General features: G+C 39.8%; 1 protein-coding gene across 3 annotated transcripts in view; it reads right to left on the bottom strand.

Annotated features, from left to right (window-relative positions):
• ESCO1 (establishment of sister chromatid cohesion N-acetyltransferase 1) overlaps window positions 1-16,885 on the bottom strand; it is a 74,491-nt gene extending 57,606 nt beyond the window's left edge. For 2 of the 3 annotated variants that reach the window (XM_030335980.1, XM_030335981.1), the window contains exon 1: window positions 16,732-16,874. The gene's annotated coding sequence lies outside the window, so the exon portion shown is untranslated. Of the gene's footprint in view, window positions 1-16,731 lie in introns of all 3 variants that reach the window. The other variant, XR_003973149.1, reaches the window with a different exon arrangement.
• Between the last annotated feature and the right edge of the window lie 292 nt (window positions 16,886-17,177).

The raw sequence follows: 17,177 nt of genomic DNA, 5'->3' as shown, positions 1-17,177 counted from the left end.
GGTTCATGTCTAGAATTAAATACAACTGATTTTTGTACAATGATCTTGTAACATATAACCTTGTTGAATTCATATATTAGTACTAACAAGCTTTGGGCTTTTTTTGTGGATTCCTTAGAATTTTCTATATCTAAGGTCATGTCATCTGCAAACAAAAATTATTTTATTCCTTTCCAATCTGGATGTCTTTATTTCTTTTTCTTGCCTAACTGCCCTGGCTAGAACCTCCGGCACAATGTTGAATAAAGGTGGCAAAAGCAAACATTCTTGTCTTATTTCAGAACTTAAGAGTTAAAACCTTCAGCCTTTCACCATCAAGTATAATGTTAGAGACAGGCTTTTCACAGATGCTGTTCTAGTCTTCATTTGTTGAGTGTTTTTAATCATGAAGGGCGCTGGATTTTGTTAAATGCTTTCTCTACATCCGCTAAGGTGATCATGTGAGTTTTTCCCCCTTTATTCTTTTAACCTAGTGTATTACTTTGTCATATGCTGAGCCAACTTTGCACTGCTGGGATAAATCCCACTTCATCATGGTGCATAATTCTTTTTATATGCTCTTTGATTCAGTATGTATGTATGTAATTGAGGATTTTTTGTGTAATAAGAAATATTGATCTGTAGTTTCTTTTACTTGTGATGTCCTTGTCTAGTTTTTGTATCGGAGTTATATTCTTGACTCAGTTTCTTTCTAGGAATGTGTCCATTTCGTCCAAACTTCTCAAGCCTGTATAGTGGTCCAAAATCCATAGAGAGAAGAACAACACTAACTTTAAGAAGTAGCTATTTACATCCTTCTACTACCATGTCTCTCATTCTTCAGTAGCAAAGTCTCTGTAAACTAGCTGCTCCCTGTGGAGTAGCTTCTAAAGGAAGGAATTAAGTATCAATCCAAGGCTTCCAGTTTTTCATTTTTCCTGGGTTTCTCCATGAACACTGAAAGGGGCAAAGGGGGCTTTGCCAATCACAGAGACCTGTGTTTCTAGCTTGAGAACTTCATGCTTGTTATTAACAAACCATCCAATTACAATTTCTATATCCTTTAGAACTGGCAGAACACAGAGCAGGCATTACATTAACACAAAGTGTAAGATGCACTTGGAAGAAGTGGAATTTTCACAGGAGGAAAAAAAAAAAATCTGATTGTCCTTGACTTACAGTCACCATCTTGGATTTGTGCCTAGTATTGAAGAAGTCATGATCATTTCTATGACTATAGTCATAAAAAACAAAAGGTTAAATAAATAAATAGGGGCAATAGCATCCATCCATCCATTCATGAATAGATCAAAATGTTCCCTAAATAATCAAAAGGTTAAAGACAAACAGAAATACTAACAAATTTAAGGGTTCTAGAATAAAATCAAAAAAAGCTAGAACTTGATTTATCTTGACCCCAACAATAAAATTCTTCAATCCTGTAAAAAGTTTCTAACAAAAAAACCTACATCTTATAATATATAATAGAATTTACTATAATATAATCACACTCAATACCCAAAAAGCAAATAACCCGTTAAGAAACGGGCAGAAGACATGAACACACACTTTTCCAAAGAAGACATCCAGATGGCTAACAGACATAGGAAAAGATACTCAACATCAATCATCACTAAGTAAATACAAACCAAAAACACAATGAGATACCACCTGATACCTGTCACAATTGCTAAAATTAACAACACAACAAACAACAGGTGTTGACAGGATGCAAAGGGAAACCTTCTTGCACTGCTGGGAATACAAACTGGTACAGCCACTCTGGAGAACACTATGGAGGTTCTTCAAGAAACCAAAAATAGTGGCGCCTGGGTGGCTCAGTCGGTTGAGCGACTGACTCTTGGTTTCGGCTCAGGTCATGACCTCGCATTTCATGGTTTCAAGCCCTGAGTTGGGCTCTGTGCTGATGGCTGGGAGCCTGCTTCAGATTCTCTCTCTCTCCCTCTCTCTTTCTGCCCTCCCCCCCCCCCCGCTTGCTCTCTGTCTCTCTCAAAATGAATAAACAAACTTTTAAAAAAATTAAAAAGAAACTAAAAAGAACTATCCTGCGATCCAACAACTGCACTGTTAGGCATTTCCCCAAAAGATTTAAAAATACAGATTTGAAGGGGTACATGCACCCCAGTGTTTACAGCAGCATTATCAACAATAGCCAAACTGTGGAGAGAGCCCAAATGTCCACTGACTGATAAATGGATAGATGTGGTGTATATATACAACAGAATATTACTCAGCTGTCAAAAAGAAACCCTGCCATTTGCAACAACGTGGATGGAGCTAGAACATAGTCAATCAGAGAAAGACAAATACCCAATGATTTCACTCTTACGTGGAATTTAAGAAACAAAACTGATGAACATGTGGGAAGGTGCGGAGAGAAGAGAGGGAAACAAACCACAAGAGACTCCTAATGATAGAGAAAAAACTATAGGTTGATGGGAGAGGGGTGAGATGGGAGAGGGGTGAGATGGGTGATGGGTACTAAGAAGGGCACTTGTTGTGATGAGCACTGGGTGTTGTATGTAAGTAATGAATCACTGAGTTCTACTCCTGAAACCAATACTGCACTGTATGTTAACTAAAATTTAAATTTAAAAAGGGGGAGGGGGGAGAAAATGACAGAGATGAAAGCTATAATAAAGAGTGTAAAATGTGAAAAAAGGCAAATCAATGGAACAAAAAGTCTAGAAATAGACACATTTAGACAAACCACCAAATTTTAAAATGTGCAAAAGAACTGAATATATACCTCACAAAGATAATTTACAAATGGCCAATAAGGATCTCACAAAGTATTTTACATCAGTCATCAGGAAAATGCAAATTAAAAACACAATGAGACACCACCACAAACACATTAAAATGGCTAAAATTTAAAAGACTGACAAAATCCAGTATTTGTGAGGTTGTGGAATATAGAACTCTAAGAACATGCTGCTGGGATGAAATAAAATAAACACTTAGGAAATTTGGTACTTTCTTATAAAGTTAAATTTCATGTACCCTGTGACTCAAATTCCAGTCCTAAATATTTACCACCCAAAATAAAAACATATGAAAAAACAATAAAAGCATATGACCACAAAAAGACCTATATAAAAATGTTTCTATTAGTTTTACACATAATAGCCAAAATGTGGATGCAACTCCCTGCATCAATGACTAGTATATAAAAATAAACTGTGGTATTTTCATGCAATGGAATACTTAGGAGAAAAAAACAAACATAAGCATGTTGTTTATGCAACATGAACGAAATTTTTAAAAATCATTATGTTAAGGGAAGGAAGTCAAACACTGCATAATCCCACTTATATGCGGTTCTAGAAGAGGCAAAACTCATCTATAATAACAGAAAACACAACAGTGATTACCGGGAGTCAGGAACATACCTGAATACATTCCAAGAGACCTTTTGAGGGTGATGGAAATGTCCTTTAGTCCTTTATCTTGGAGTGTTAGCTCCACAGTGTTCATATGCCCAAACTTATCAAACTTTACTGTCTTAAACTGTGCATTATACTAAACGCACATTTAAAAACCCATTTGGCAAAAAAAAAAAAAAAAAAAAAAAAAAAAAAAAAAAAAAAATTTATGAGGCTTTCAGGGTTGGAGATCTTTTTAAGAAGCTACAAATATTGGGGCGCCTGGGTAGCTCAGTCGGTTAAGCATCCGACTTCAGCTCAGGTCATGATCTCACGGCTGGTGGGTTCAAACCCCACATCGGGCTCTGTGCTGACACCTCAGAGCCTGGAGACTGCTTCAGATTCTTTGTCTCCCTCTCTCTGCCCCTCCCCTCCTCATGTTCTCTCTCTCTCTCATAAATAAAAAAAACATTAAAAAAACTTTTAAAAAAGTTCTTTTTAAAGTTACAATTAAATCTGATATAGTACTAATTGGCTTTTAAATATAACTTACTGATAAATAACAAGTTTTTCTCTTCACAAAATAGCAAAATCAATACCTAACAAGTGGAAGCATTTTCATATTAAATACAGTACATAAAAAATAACTTACTTTTTTTTAAGTAAGTTCTATGCCCAACATGGGGTCTGAACTTACAACCCTAAGATCAGGAGTTGCATGCTCAACCAACTAAGCCAGCCCGGCACCCCCATAAAAAAGTAATTTAAAACAAACAAACAAAACTCACACCAGATATGTAAATATCATGTACTCAGGAACAAAAGTCAGTTCCTCCAGGGAGGAACAGTGCCTTCTTTTTTATGTTCCCAACAAGCACTTTACTCAATGCACAAGTATTTATTATACCTCTAATACAGGATTTATCAGTTATATAGGAAGTATGCTTATATAATGTATGTCCTCCACTATAATAAACGCTCCAAATCATTTCTGCACCCCAGTTATCAAACAGTAATTATTTGTCAACCTACAGATGATGGATTTGACCACAAAAAAAAACGGTATCTTAGAGCTGAAGAGCCTGTTATCTACTTGCATTAGAATCTTGAAAACTGCAAAATGCCTCAAGAATAGTTGCCTCAAGGGGCGCCTGGGTGACTCAGTCCGTTAAGCGATCAACTCTTGATTTTGGCTCAGACGATGATCTTACAGTTTGTGACATTGAGCCCTGTGTAGAGCTCCACTCTGACAGCATGGAGCCTGCTTGGGATTCTCTCTCTTACTCTCTCCCCTATTCTACTCGTTCTATCCCTCTCTCAAAATAAATAAATATTTAAAAGCCTGCTTGGGATTCTCGCTCTCCCTCTCTATACTCCTCCCCCATGTGCACATGCACACTCTCTCTCGTTCTCTCTTTCTGAAAAATAAATAAACTTTAAAAAAAAAAAAGAAAAGAAAAGAAAAAGAAATGAGGCACCTGGATGGCTCAGTCGGTTCAGTGTCCAACTTCTGCTCAGGTCGTGATCTCATGGTTCATGAGTTCGAGCCCCATGTCAGGTTCCCTGCTGTCAGCACCAAGCCTGTTTCAGATCCTCTGTCCCTCTCTCTCTCTCTGCCCTGCCTCCGTTTTCTCTCTCTCTCAAAAACATCACACAAAAAAAAGAAAGAAAATCTATTCTACATAAAGCATAAGAAAACATACTTTTAAAAAACCACAAGATACGTGAACTTACCCTACCAGACATCAACAATTAATAAAATCAGGGTGCCTGGGTGGCTCAGTCGGTTGGACGTCCAACTTTGGCTCAGGTTATGATCTCATAGATTATGGGTTCGAGCCCCGCGTCGGGCTCTGTGCTGATGGCTCAGAGTCTGGAGCCTGCTACGGATTCTGTGTGTGTGTGTGTGTGTGTGTGTGTGTGTGTGTGTGTGTCTCTGCCCCTCCCCCACTCACTCTCTATCTCTCTCAAAAAAGGAATAAACATTAAAAATTAATTAATTAAAATCAGTAAAGCCATAGTAATGTGTTATACTGAAGGACAAACAGAACAATGGAACAGACTAATGACACAAAGCAGAGTGCCCACAATCAGACTCATGAATGTATGGTCAACGGCTTTTTTTTTTAATTTTTTTTTTTTTTTTAAATTTTTGAGAGAGAGAGAGACAGATAAAGAGGGAGACATAGAATCAGAAGCAGGCTCCAGGCTCTGAGCTGTCAGCACAGAGCCCGACATGGGGCTCAAACCCACGAACCATGAGATCATGACCTGAGCTGAAGTCAGACACTCCACTGACTGAGCCACCCCGGAGCCCCGGTCAACTGTTTTAAGAAAAATAGTACTACAGCTGGGAAAATAGATTTTTTAAAGAAACAGTGCTGAGACAAATAGTGGGGGGGAGGAAAACTGGTTTCCTACTTTGTACCATGTACTAAAGTCAATGCCAAATTGAATACAGACACAAAATGTGAAAGGTGAAACTTACAAAGTATTAGTACACAAAGATGATATTTTCTAAAATCCTACAAATCAATTAAATGGCCAACTGAAGGAAAAAAGGACAAGAAATTTAAACAAGTTCATCACAAAAAGGAGGAGGAGGAAGGAAGGGGGGAGAAGAGGAGAGAAACTCAATAGGGCAATGGACAAACACCACAATGGCTAAAATTTTAAAGTTTAAGAAGACAAAGTATTGGTAAGAATGTGAGGTAAAAGGGCACCTGGGTAGCTCAATCAGTTAAGCGACTGTCTCTTAATTTCAGCTCAGATCATGATCTCCTGGTTTGTGGGATCAAGCCCAGTATCTGGCTCTGCTCGGACAGCATGGAGCCTGTTTGGGATTCATTCATTCATTATCTCTCTCTCCACCCCTCCCCCATTCACATGTGTGCATGCTGTCAAAATAAATAAACTTAAAAAAAAAAAAAAAAAAGAATGTGAGGTAAAATATTGCTGGTAGCAGTATCTATTATACAAACACCTTGGAGAATAGGTCAAAAGAACAACCAGTCTATAATGAAACAGATGGCTGAAGAATCCCAAAAGGAACCTTGAGGCTAGTGGGAGTGCACACAGGAAAGGGAGTGGATTTTGAGTATGAAAAATCTGACTGTCAGGCATGTGACATTTGGGGGGGAAACTGTGCAAGCACCTTTTTTTTTTTTTTTAACGTTTATTTGTTTTTGAGAGAGAGCAAGCAAGTGGGGAAGGGGCAGAGAGAGGGAGACAGAATCCGAAGCAGGCTCCAAGTTGTCAGCGCAAAGCCCAAGATGGGGCTTGAACTCACGAACCATGAAATCATGACCTGAGCTGAAGTCAGACACTCAAACGACTGAGCCACCCCGGCGCTCCTGCCCTACCACCTTAAAATATTAGGCAAAAGAAAAGCAAGGCAATTATTAACTCCAAGGGGTAAAAGGGGGGGGGGGAGATATAGTTTCAGAATACTCAGCTTAGCAGTAAAACATTTACATAGTTATAACAACACTCACTACTGGCTTAACCAGCAATTGAAATAGAACTCTTTTAAGGGGATATGGGGAAGGAAGCAGGAGAGCTAAATTTTTAACTAAGAAGGCAGAAAGTAAGTAACATCTGAAATTGATAAAACAAAATACAGCAGTTATTGCATACCACCAAAAATATGGAGTTAGATACTAAGAGTAACAGCTAGAAGAATAAAAGTGGTAGCTTCTGGAGAAAGGTATTAGGGGATAGGGAAAGGTTAGGAATGGAATGAGATTTGTCATTGTAAGGCTGTTAGTGCTATTTGACCTTAAAAATACACAAGGTTCACTGTGAAAGTTCTGAAAAAGTTCTCCACTCTTATTTCATTTCTGTCAGTGTATCCTGGCATCCAACAGGTCTCCTCTATTGACGTATAAAAGTTTTAGCCATTTTTTAAATTTAGAGTGCACAATCTATTTTAAAATCTCACCAAAAAAGGGGCGCCTGGGTGGCGCAGTCGGTTAAGCGTCCGACTTCAGCCAGGTCACGATCTCGCGGTCCTGGAGTTCGAGCTCCGCGTCGGGCTCTGGGCTGATGGCTCAGAGCCTGGAGCCTGTTTCCGACTCTGTGTCTCCCTCTCTCTCTGCCCCTCCCCCGTTCATGCTCTGTCTCTCTCTGTCTCAAAAATAAATAAACGTTGAAAAAAAAAATTTTTTTAAATAAAAAAAAATAAAAGAAATAAAATAAAATCTCACCAAAATGGAAATCCTGAAAATTATTTACCCCGACTCAACAAGTCAAAGAAAATGAGAAGATTTTTTTTAAGTCTAGAAATGCAAGAGAATGTAATACAATTCAAGTACAAAAAAATTAAATTAATAGGAATACTACCCACAGAGAGATTTTTATTGGCTACTAAACATCTGAAACTTTAACACCTGAACTCCTAATGTTGCCTCCTAAATCTAAAGTTTTCAAAGGACTCTCATCTCAGTAAATGGCAGGTTCATCCTTGAGTGTCCAACATAAAACTTTGTGCAGTCATTCCCAATTCTTCTCTTAAGCTTATGCAATTTGTCATTAACAAATCCTGTCTACCTTCAAAACACATCCATAACGTGGCCACTTAAAATCTCTACCACTTCCACCCAGGTCCAGGTCATCATTTATCTGTCACCTGGATTTTTACCAACAACTTCCTATTTCCTAACTCTGCCTTCAGTTTTGCTCCTCCCTCCCCACTTCAGCTTCTCCACAGAACAGCCACATGATCCTTTTAAAACTCAAGTCAGGCTGTTATTTCTCTGCTCAAAACTCTTCAGTGACTTCTCATCTCAATCAGAGTAAAAGCAAAGGCTGATGTTAACTATTAACTACTTGCTGGTTTTGTCCCTACTCACTCTGCTCCAGTTAGGTTGGTTCCCTTGCTATTATTTCTTAAATGCATTAAGCATATTCCCACCTGAGGCTAAAAAGTGTTCCAGGCAAAGGAAACAGCTCTGCTTTCAAAGAATTGATATATATATTTTTTGTCCCAGAATGAAGGAAAAGACAACTTACCCAAAATAATACAAAAATTTGTTTTGCTACCAAAAGTAGTATACACACACATGCACATGCACCACACACACACAATTCATACACAAAAAAAGATGTAACAAGCCTAAATTCTTTTTTAATGTTTTATTTATTTTTGAGACAGAGCATGGGCAGGGGAGGGGCAAATAGAGAGGGAGACACAGAATCCAAAGCAGGGTCCAGGCTCCGAGCGGTCGGCACAGAGCCCGACATGGGGCTCGAACTCACAAACCGTGAGATCATGACCTGAGCCAAAGCCAGATGCTTAACCACTGAGCCACCCAGGAGCCCCGTAACAAGCCTAAATTAAAACAAATTAGCATTTTTAACAGAGCATGAGCATAACCACAGTCTATTAGTACCAAGTAAAACTGATTGAAGGATACAGAGATGACTGAATTTTAAGAATTCTATTATTATAGGGCATCAACCAGCCAAATAATTATCACATCAATGTAACTCCTTCACCAAAAAAAAAAAAAAAAAAAAAAAAAAATTCATAAGATGAAAACAGCTTTGTTCTACACAGCCTTAGGACTATTTTACCTAATCTGCTCTTAGTATTTCAAACATCACTGGAAACTTCCAGCCAGATCAAAGTGCAGTTAACTCCATCAAAAGATTTACTGTAAAATCCAACTCAGTACACCTCTCAATTCCACTCTCAGTTCTGAAAATCAAATATTCTTCAGGCAATCACAAAGGTCCTCTGGGAGACAAAATCACCCGTGTGAGCATCTGGCTTTATTTTAATGTTTATTTATTTGAGAGAGAGAGAGAGAGAGCATGTGCATGCACGCCCGCGCACACACACACGAGCCGGGGAGAGGCAGTGGAGGAGAGAGAGAGAATTGGACTTCATGCTCAGCACAGAGCCCAATGCAGGGCTCAATCCCACGACCATGAGATCGACCTGAGCTGAAATCAAGAATCAGACGCTCAAATGACTGAGCCACCCAGAAGGCCCTGGCTTACCTTATTTTAATTCCTCTAGTAGCAGTATCTGCTGGGTAAGCCAAATGCTGGAGCTACACTATTCTCAGCAACTTTCTGAGTCCTGCACTATATTCGAGGCCTAGTGTTTGGTGATTCCTATTTTCTTCCACAAAATCCAGCTCTATAAATGGAGTCTTCTCTTTCTTATTTCTGTGTGTGTCAATTCACTCACCCACTATCTAAGGTAATCCAAGTATTTCTTACATTCTAAACACACCCCAAAAATAGAGATGAAAAAAACATTTTAAGTAACAAAGTTTAAGGGCCCCTGGGTGGCTCAGTCAGTTAAGCGTCCGACTTCAGCTCAGGTCATGATCTTGCAGTTTGTGGGTTTCGAGCCCCACGTCGGGTTCTGTGCTCACTGCTGACAGCTCCGGGCCTGGAGCCTGCTTCAGATTCTGTGTCTTCCTCTTTCTCTGCCCCTCCACTGCTCAAGCTCTGTCTGTCCCTCTTTCTCAAAAATAAACATTAAAAAAAATTAAATAACAAAGTTTAAGCCAATTACTGCTAACCAGAAACACATAACGTGTCATAACTGAAGCCACAAAAGACCATTAACAGAGAATGCAACAGAAAACACACACAATAACACAAGATATTGTCCCTAATAAATTTTTCCAAACATTGAAAGCCTAAATCTATTACACAAATGGCTCCAAGATATGTGGGAAACATGCTCTTCGACTCATTTTAAGTGGCATATATAAGAACAAGGGCACCCAGGTGGCTCAGTGGGTTAAGTTAAGCGTTGGACTTCAGCTCAGGTCATGATCTCACAGTTCATCAGTTCAAGCCCAGATTAGGCTTTCTGCTGTCAGCACAGAGCCTGCTTTGGATCCTCTGTCTGTCTGTCTGTCTGTCTGTCTGTCTCTCTCTCTCTTGCACCCTCTCAAAAATAAATAAAACTTAAAAAAAAATTTTTTTTAATTAGGAAGTACTCCCCAATAAATAACATTTTAGCAACAAGAGACCCACTATCATCAAGTAAGCTCTATCTTAAGAAGAAAAGCAGAAATACCACTGTAAAAACTGTTCTCAGAATTAGTCATCTTGATAGAAAAACAAATTGCAAAATTCCTGTAATTTTCTCAATAGACTGGTAATAGTGATTCAGTAAAACTCAACATTAATTAAACTTCTAAAAAAGTTAGACATGGAGGTGCCTGGCTACCTCAGTCAGAAGAGCATGTGACTCTTGATCTCAGGATCTTAAGTTTGAGCTCTATGTTGGGGACAGAGTTTACTTTTTAACAAGTTGGGGGTGGGGCACCTATCTGGTTCCTCAGTACAGCATGTGACTCTTGATCTTGGAGTTGTGAGTTCAAGCCCCACACTGGACATAGAACTTACTTTAAAAAAAGGGGGGGGGGGTGGGGGAGTGCACCAGGGTGACTCAGTCAGTTAAACATCCAACTCTTGATTTCAGCTCAGGTCATGATCTCACAGTTTGTGGGGTTGAGCCTGGTGCAGAGCCTGCTTGGGATTCTCTCCCTCTCGGTCTTTCTGCTATATGCACACTCTCTCTCACTCTCTCTCAAAGGTAAATAAACATAAAAAAAAAAAAAAAACAGGTATAAAAGCTGCATAGCTACATATAATTTTCTAAGAAAGAGATAAATGAATGTCATGTACCACTGTACTAACAGACAAAACACAATACACATTAAAACATCAACAGCAGTAAAAGTTGGGAGATGAAAGGGTACACAAAGAATGAATACTTTCACATTTTACTTATATATTTATGCAATCTTTGAATCTTTCGTATCAGAAATGAACATACTTTATTAGCTGTGAAGTAAAAAACTATATACTGTTTATATTGACATAAAATATACTGGGAAAGCTCAAAAGTGAATCTGAATACACCTATGCAATAACTTGTACACAAACATTCTTGGTATTTTTCTTAATAGTCAAAAAGTGGACACAATCTAAATGTTCATCAACTGACGAATGGATAAACAAAATGTGGTATACACATGTAATAGACGGTATTTAGTTATAAAGTACTGATAACATGTAATAGACTGTATTTAGCTATAAAGTACTGATACAAGCTACATGGATTAACCTTAACATTATGCTAAGTAAAAGAAGGTAGTTTATATGATTCAATTTATATGAAATGTCCAAAATAGACAAATCTATAAAAACAGATACACTGGGGCGCCTGGGTGGCGCAGTCGGTTAAGCGTCCGACTTCAGCCAGGTCACGATCTCGCGGTCCGTGAGTTCGAGCCCCGCGTCAGGCTCTGGGCTGATGGCTCAGAGCCTGGAGCCTGTTTCCGATTCTGTGTCTCCCTCTCTCTCTGCCCCTCCCCCGTTCATGCTCTGTCTCTCTCTGTCCCAAAAAAAAATAAAAACGTTGAAAAAAAAATTAAAAAAAAACAAAAAACAGATACACTGGTGGTAGTAAGGGACTAGGAAGGAAATGAGGAGTGACATACTAGTACAGGCATTTTGGGGGAATGATAAAAATATTGTAAAATTAGACAGTGGCAATGGTTGTACAACTCTGTTAATATACCATCTCCATAAAGCTGTACCAAAAAGTGAATATGAAATGATATGGATTTTAATATGCATCAAATATTTAAAGTAAGCCTAAATTTGTCTTGAAAATTATCTATTTTTGTTTTTGAAAAAAGCCTCACTTAGTGACTTCGCTTAGTGACAACAAACTTTCAAATATTAATTGAACTGATTTAACAAAATAAACTTCAAACTTTCACAATAACAAAATTATCTTCTTAAAAGTTCCTAATATTTGTTTTATTCAATAACTGAATTTTCTGAGTGAAAATATTCTAAAACTTTATATATTTAAAAAAAATTTTTTTTGATGTTTATTTATTTTTAAGTGACAGAGTGCAAGTGGGAGAGGGGCAGGGAAAGGGAGACACAGAATCCAAAGCAGGCTCCAGGCTCTGAGCTGTCAGCACAGAGCCCCAAGTGGGGTTCAAACTTACCAACCGCAAGATCATGACCCCAGCCAAAGTTGGACGCCTAACCGACTGAGCCACCCAGGCGCCCCTAAAACTTTATATTTTAAATATATACAGTGACAGATGCTAGAGCTAGGCATATTCCCTAACCTCAAATACCTTGGAGGAAAATTATTTAAGCAGTACATATCTGGAACTATATATGTAACTCTTTTGGGGGGAAGGAGGGGGAAGAGAGAGCACAAGTGAGCCAGGGGCAGAGAATGAGAGAGAATTCCACAAGGGAGGGGAGTGGCGGGGGGGGGGGGGGAAGGAGAGAAGCAGGGCTTGTGTCTTTGTTTGTGGTTTGTTTTTTTTTTTTTCATCCGAAGCGGGGCTCAAGCTCACACACCATGAGATCATGACCTGAACCAAAGTCAGATGCTTAATGATTAAGCCACTGGGTCATGAGTACAAGTCCCACATTGGGACCTAAAGCTTACTTCAATCAATCAATCAATCAATCAATCAATAATAAAAGATTAAAATAGATAGCACTTGGCTAAGTTGGTAAAGCATGTGATTCTTGATCTCTAGGTCATTAGTTCAAGCCCCAAATTGGGACCTAGAGCTTACAAAAAAACATAAAATAAAATGGAATTATATCTGCATTATACGGAATAACATTTATCAGAAAAACTATACTATCTATAGGGAAAAAAAAGTTAATTATATCTGCCTTTCTCTTAACCATCAATAAAGATGATACAAAAGCAACATTTCCTAATATAAAGTCCTTAGAATAATTGGCACATCATAAGCACTTGTTAAATATCAGCTATAATAATAACTATAAGAATATTACTGATACAATAATATTTCCTATAAAAAAGAAAACATTTACCTTAGTTACTCCTGGTTTCACTTAACTGCTGGACAATTTCATTTCCATATTATCATTATCCCTTTCAACTTTAACAACTACGTTAATTCTAAACTATTCAATTATTTACACTAAAGCAGTTCTCAAGGTGGGACCATGGGGATTCCAGGGATCCTTTCAGGAGATTCGTTAGCTCCAAATCATTCTTGAGTAAAAGATCAACTCAAAGTGCAAAACAGACCAATGAATTTTAACACAACGTTGTACAAAAAGTATATAGAAATGGTTTCAGATTCTACATTGCAGCTAACCTTTAAGAAATTACCACTTGTTTAAAAAAAAATATTACTATTTGTTGAGTTTTGTTATAGAATCAAAGAATATCACAATTATCTGAAAAGATTACTAAAGCACTCCTCCCAACATATTGATGTGAAACTGAATTTTCTTCATATACTTCAACCAGAACATATAACTGAATGCAAAGCTGATAGGAGAATCTAGCTGTCTTCTATTAGGCCAAACATTGAGGAGATTTACAAAAATGTAAAAGAGTTGCCATTCTTTCACTAATGTTTTTTGCTTTATAACTAAAATTTAAGTTGAAAAAAATTAATTGTTTTGGAAAATGGTTGTTTTTCAAAATTAAAAAATGTTATTTATATTAGCCTGTAATTTATCAGTTATTTTAATGAATATATTAACTTAAAACACAATAATTATCAATATAAACAAAAGCTATTTGAAATCCTACATAATTTTTAAGAGTGTAAAGGGATCCTAACCAAAAACTCTGAAAACCACTTCATTAAAGTAATACTTAATATCCCACTTTTATTTATATTGAGTCTTCATCTCTATGAATCCCCCATATGCAGCCATAAATGTTTAAAGTAAGCTGAAGAGAACAGAGGACATAAATCTTGCTTTCTTCAGATGTACTGTAACACAATTAAGCATAAGATACAGCCCCCTCAAAAAAAGAAAGGATGGCCAAGTTAACTGAATGATCCGTTTACCAAAAGTAACTTAAGTAGTATAACACAGTTGTAATACACAACTTACACAGAAATAGAGCCAAAGAACTTCAACTGTGCCGAGAAAAGGATGCACAGAAAAATTGGGGCTGCAGAAGGGGTAATATAGTTCTTAAGTCAATTACTTATAACAACAATTTTACTGGAGTTGATTTCAAACTACCATCTGAATTCTGATCACCTTCAATAAGAACTCTGTATGTAACATAAATTTGCCAAAAGAAGTCATGAAAATGTATTTACTTATTTAATAGTCCATTCTTTTGAATTGTGCAATGCTAGCTACCTTCATTATTACAATAAATACAATCAACTTGTGGGGTGACTGGGTGGCTCAGTTGGACTGGGTTTCGGTACACCTTGGTTTGGTGATCTCATGGTTCTGTGTTTTGAGCCCAGCATGGGGCTCTACCTCTCTCTGCCTATTCCCCCACCCCTCTCTCAAAATGAATAGTTTAAAAAATATTTTTAAAAAATACAGGGGCGCCTGGGTGGCGCAGTCGGTTGAGCGTCCGACTTCAGCCAGGTCACGATCTCGCGGTCCGGGAGTTCGAGCCCCGCGTCGGGCTCTGGGCTGATGGCTCAGAGCCTGGAGCCTGTTTCCGATTCTGTGTCTCCCTCTCTCTCTGCCCCTCCCCCGTTCATGCTCTGTCTCTCTCTGTCCCACAAATAAATAAACGTTGAAAAAAAAAAATTTTTTTTTAAATACAATTTGTTCTATAATATAAATACCAAGCTAAAAAACTCTATCCAGCAATGGGGGGGGGGGGGGAGGGATAAAGGCATTCATTAATTAGGGCCCTTTTCCCTTTCTTCTGGAAGCATAATTTATCAATTTAAATGCCTAGTACAAAACCTTGTATGAGGCTGATGTTAAAAACATTATTGTTCACTACAGAATTTTCACACTGTTCAATGAGAAATGACAGCAAAATTTTCCTTGGCCAGGAATGAGTAAGGTGGGCAGAAGCTTCGTCCTAAGAAGGGTACTTCTGAAGTCATACATCTAACCTAAGGGGGCATACACTTCATTCTGCCTGAAAGGGAGAAGTGTCTGTTAGAGTTTTCTCGTTTCTAGGCCTGAATTTGCAGCTTCCAAATTAACCGCTTTTCAAGCACTTTTCATCCTACTCTAATATCTAATTCCATAGTAAGAATTTTTAAGTTTTTAAAATTAAAAACAGTTCCATTGTGGTAGATGCCCTATGTAACGCAGAAACTAAGGACCTAATACAAAGGTTTAATTTAGTACAGTCCACTGCAACAAGAAGGTTTTAAATTGAAATCCGTGTTTTATCAGCTTTTTAAAAATTAAAGAGGAAAAAACAAAACCCACCCACATCTTACTATTCCACCAAGTAGTACCCTTTTATTGGTTTTTGCAAAGGCTATTTATTAAAATATCATGTGATAATACTATTTAAATACTGGGTGCTGCAATTACTTCCTGCTGTATAAGAATACCATTTCAATTCTAAAGGCTACAAAGAACAAAGTTCACAGTACCTCTCAAATCACAACGATTTAATTCCTTCCTCTCCCCCCACTGTGCTCTCCTCTCCCGGAAAATACAGTACCTGCAGCAGGGTTTTCAGAACTCAACATTTAGAGGTGGGGGATGGGAAGAGGTTGGGAGTGTAGGAGTGGGAGAGTTATCTCATTTTTGGCGTTGCTATTCTACTCTGCCTGAGTAAAACAAACCCCCGTTGTAAATAATCTTATGAACGGTGACAAAAATAGAGAACCCAATTCCCTTCTGCTCGCATCTATCCCTACAAACTTCACTATGGCCCTCAACGCACCCATTTCTACTCCAGAACAGCCCTACCTGTGTCCAGACCCTCATGTCCAACCCAAATTACTCTGTGACCTTGGACCCAGGCCACTGCTCCCCTCCAAGATCCCCATATCACAGCCTGCAGAGGCCTTAAGGTTCAGGTCGGGTCAGCGGGCAGTGGCGAAGGCAGGGGAGCAAGCTGCAGGAACCGCAAATCCGCGATGGCTGGTTAGGCTGGCTCGGGAAAAACGCCGGGAAGGAAAGACGCCAGGGGCGGGGACGAGGCCGGGGGCTACCTGCCGGCCAGCGGCGACACCGCCCCAGTAGTCTTAATGGAAGCCCTCGGGGCTCCGGAAGCCCTCGCGGCCGCCTTGGGAGCCCTGACCTGACCCGGTCCTCGGTCATGGCCCCTTATTACCTCTGACCGCCTACCAAGCAGCAGCAGATGATGAGTCGACTGGGCAGCCGAGACGCGCAGGTTGATTGCCTACCTCAGGCGACAGTGACTCTGAGCCGCCCACTCCCTCCCAGCGGCTCCAGGAGCCCGGAACAGAGAAGTAGCAAGATGCGTACGATGCAAAACGACACAGAATGTGGGACAAGGCGGGGGGGGGGGGGGGGAGGATCGTCCAGCCTCTCCGGAGAGGCTGGCAAAAGGGACGTGAGGACGCGGGCGGCACGACAGTAGGCGGCGGGGACAGTCGGAAAGCTAGCGTACCTTCCTCACTCCTGGCCGAGGGTCCAATGCCAGCCAGCGAATCGCCTCACATCCGGGTATCAGGAGACAGCCGCTTCTGCCGCGACCGCCGCCTCTCCCGCGGCGCAGATACGCCAAACTTCCGGCGACGACGGCGACGCCTCGCCCGTCAGATGGGAGTTACCTGTGACCGTCTGAGGCGCGCTTGCGCAACGCTCCTCTTCAGCCGTAACAGGCTCAGCTGACGTGCCCAGAAGAGGAAGATGGCCGCCACGCTCGCTGCGTGTCACGCAGTTTTTTAACCCGGCCGGGACCGCTGGGCGTCGGGGAAAAGCAAGGCAGCGTTCACCCTCAGCGCAGGCGCGGTGGGAGGCCTCGCGTGCACGCACCGCGGGTGGGCGCCTCGCCGGGAAGGGGCGGCGCCCCCAGGCGGCAGCTTCTGGACCTTCCCGGGGAGGTCTCTTGGA

This window comes from Lynx canadensis, chromosome D3 (genome assembly GCF_007474595.2).
Source record: "Lynx canadensis isolate LIC74 chromosome D3, mLynCan4.pri.v2, whole genome shotgun sequence".
Lineage (NCBI taxonomy): Eukaryota > Metazoa > Chordata > Mammalia > Carnivora > Felidae > Lynx > Lynx canadensis.
The sequence above is the reverse complement of the archived record's forward strand: the minus strand, read 5'-3'. Positions and strand labels throughout refer to the sequence as shown.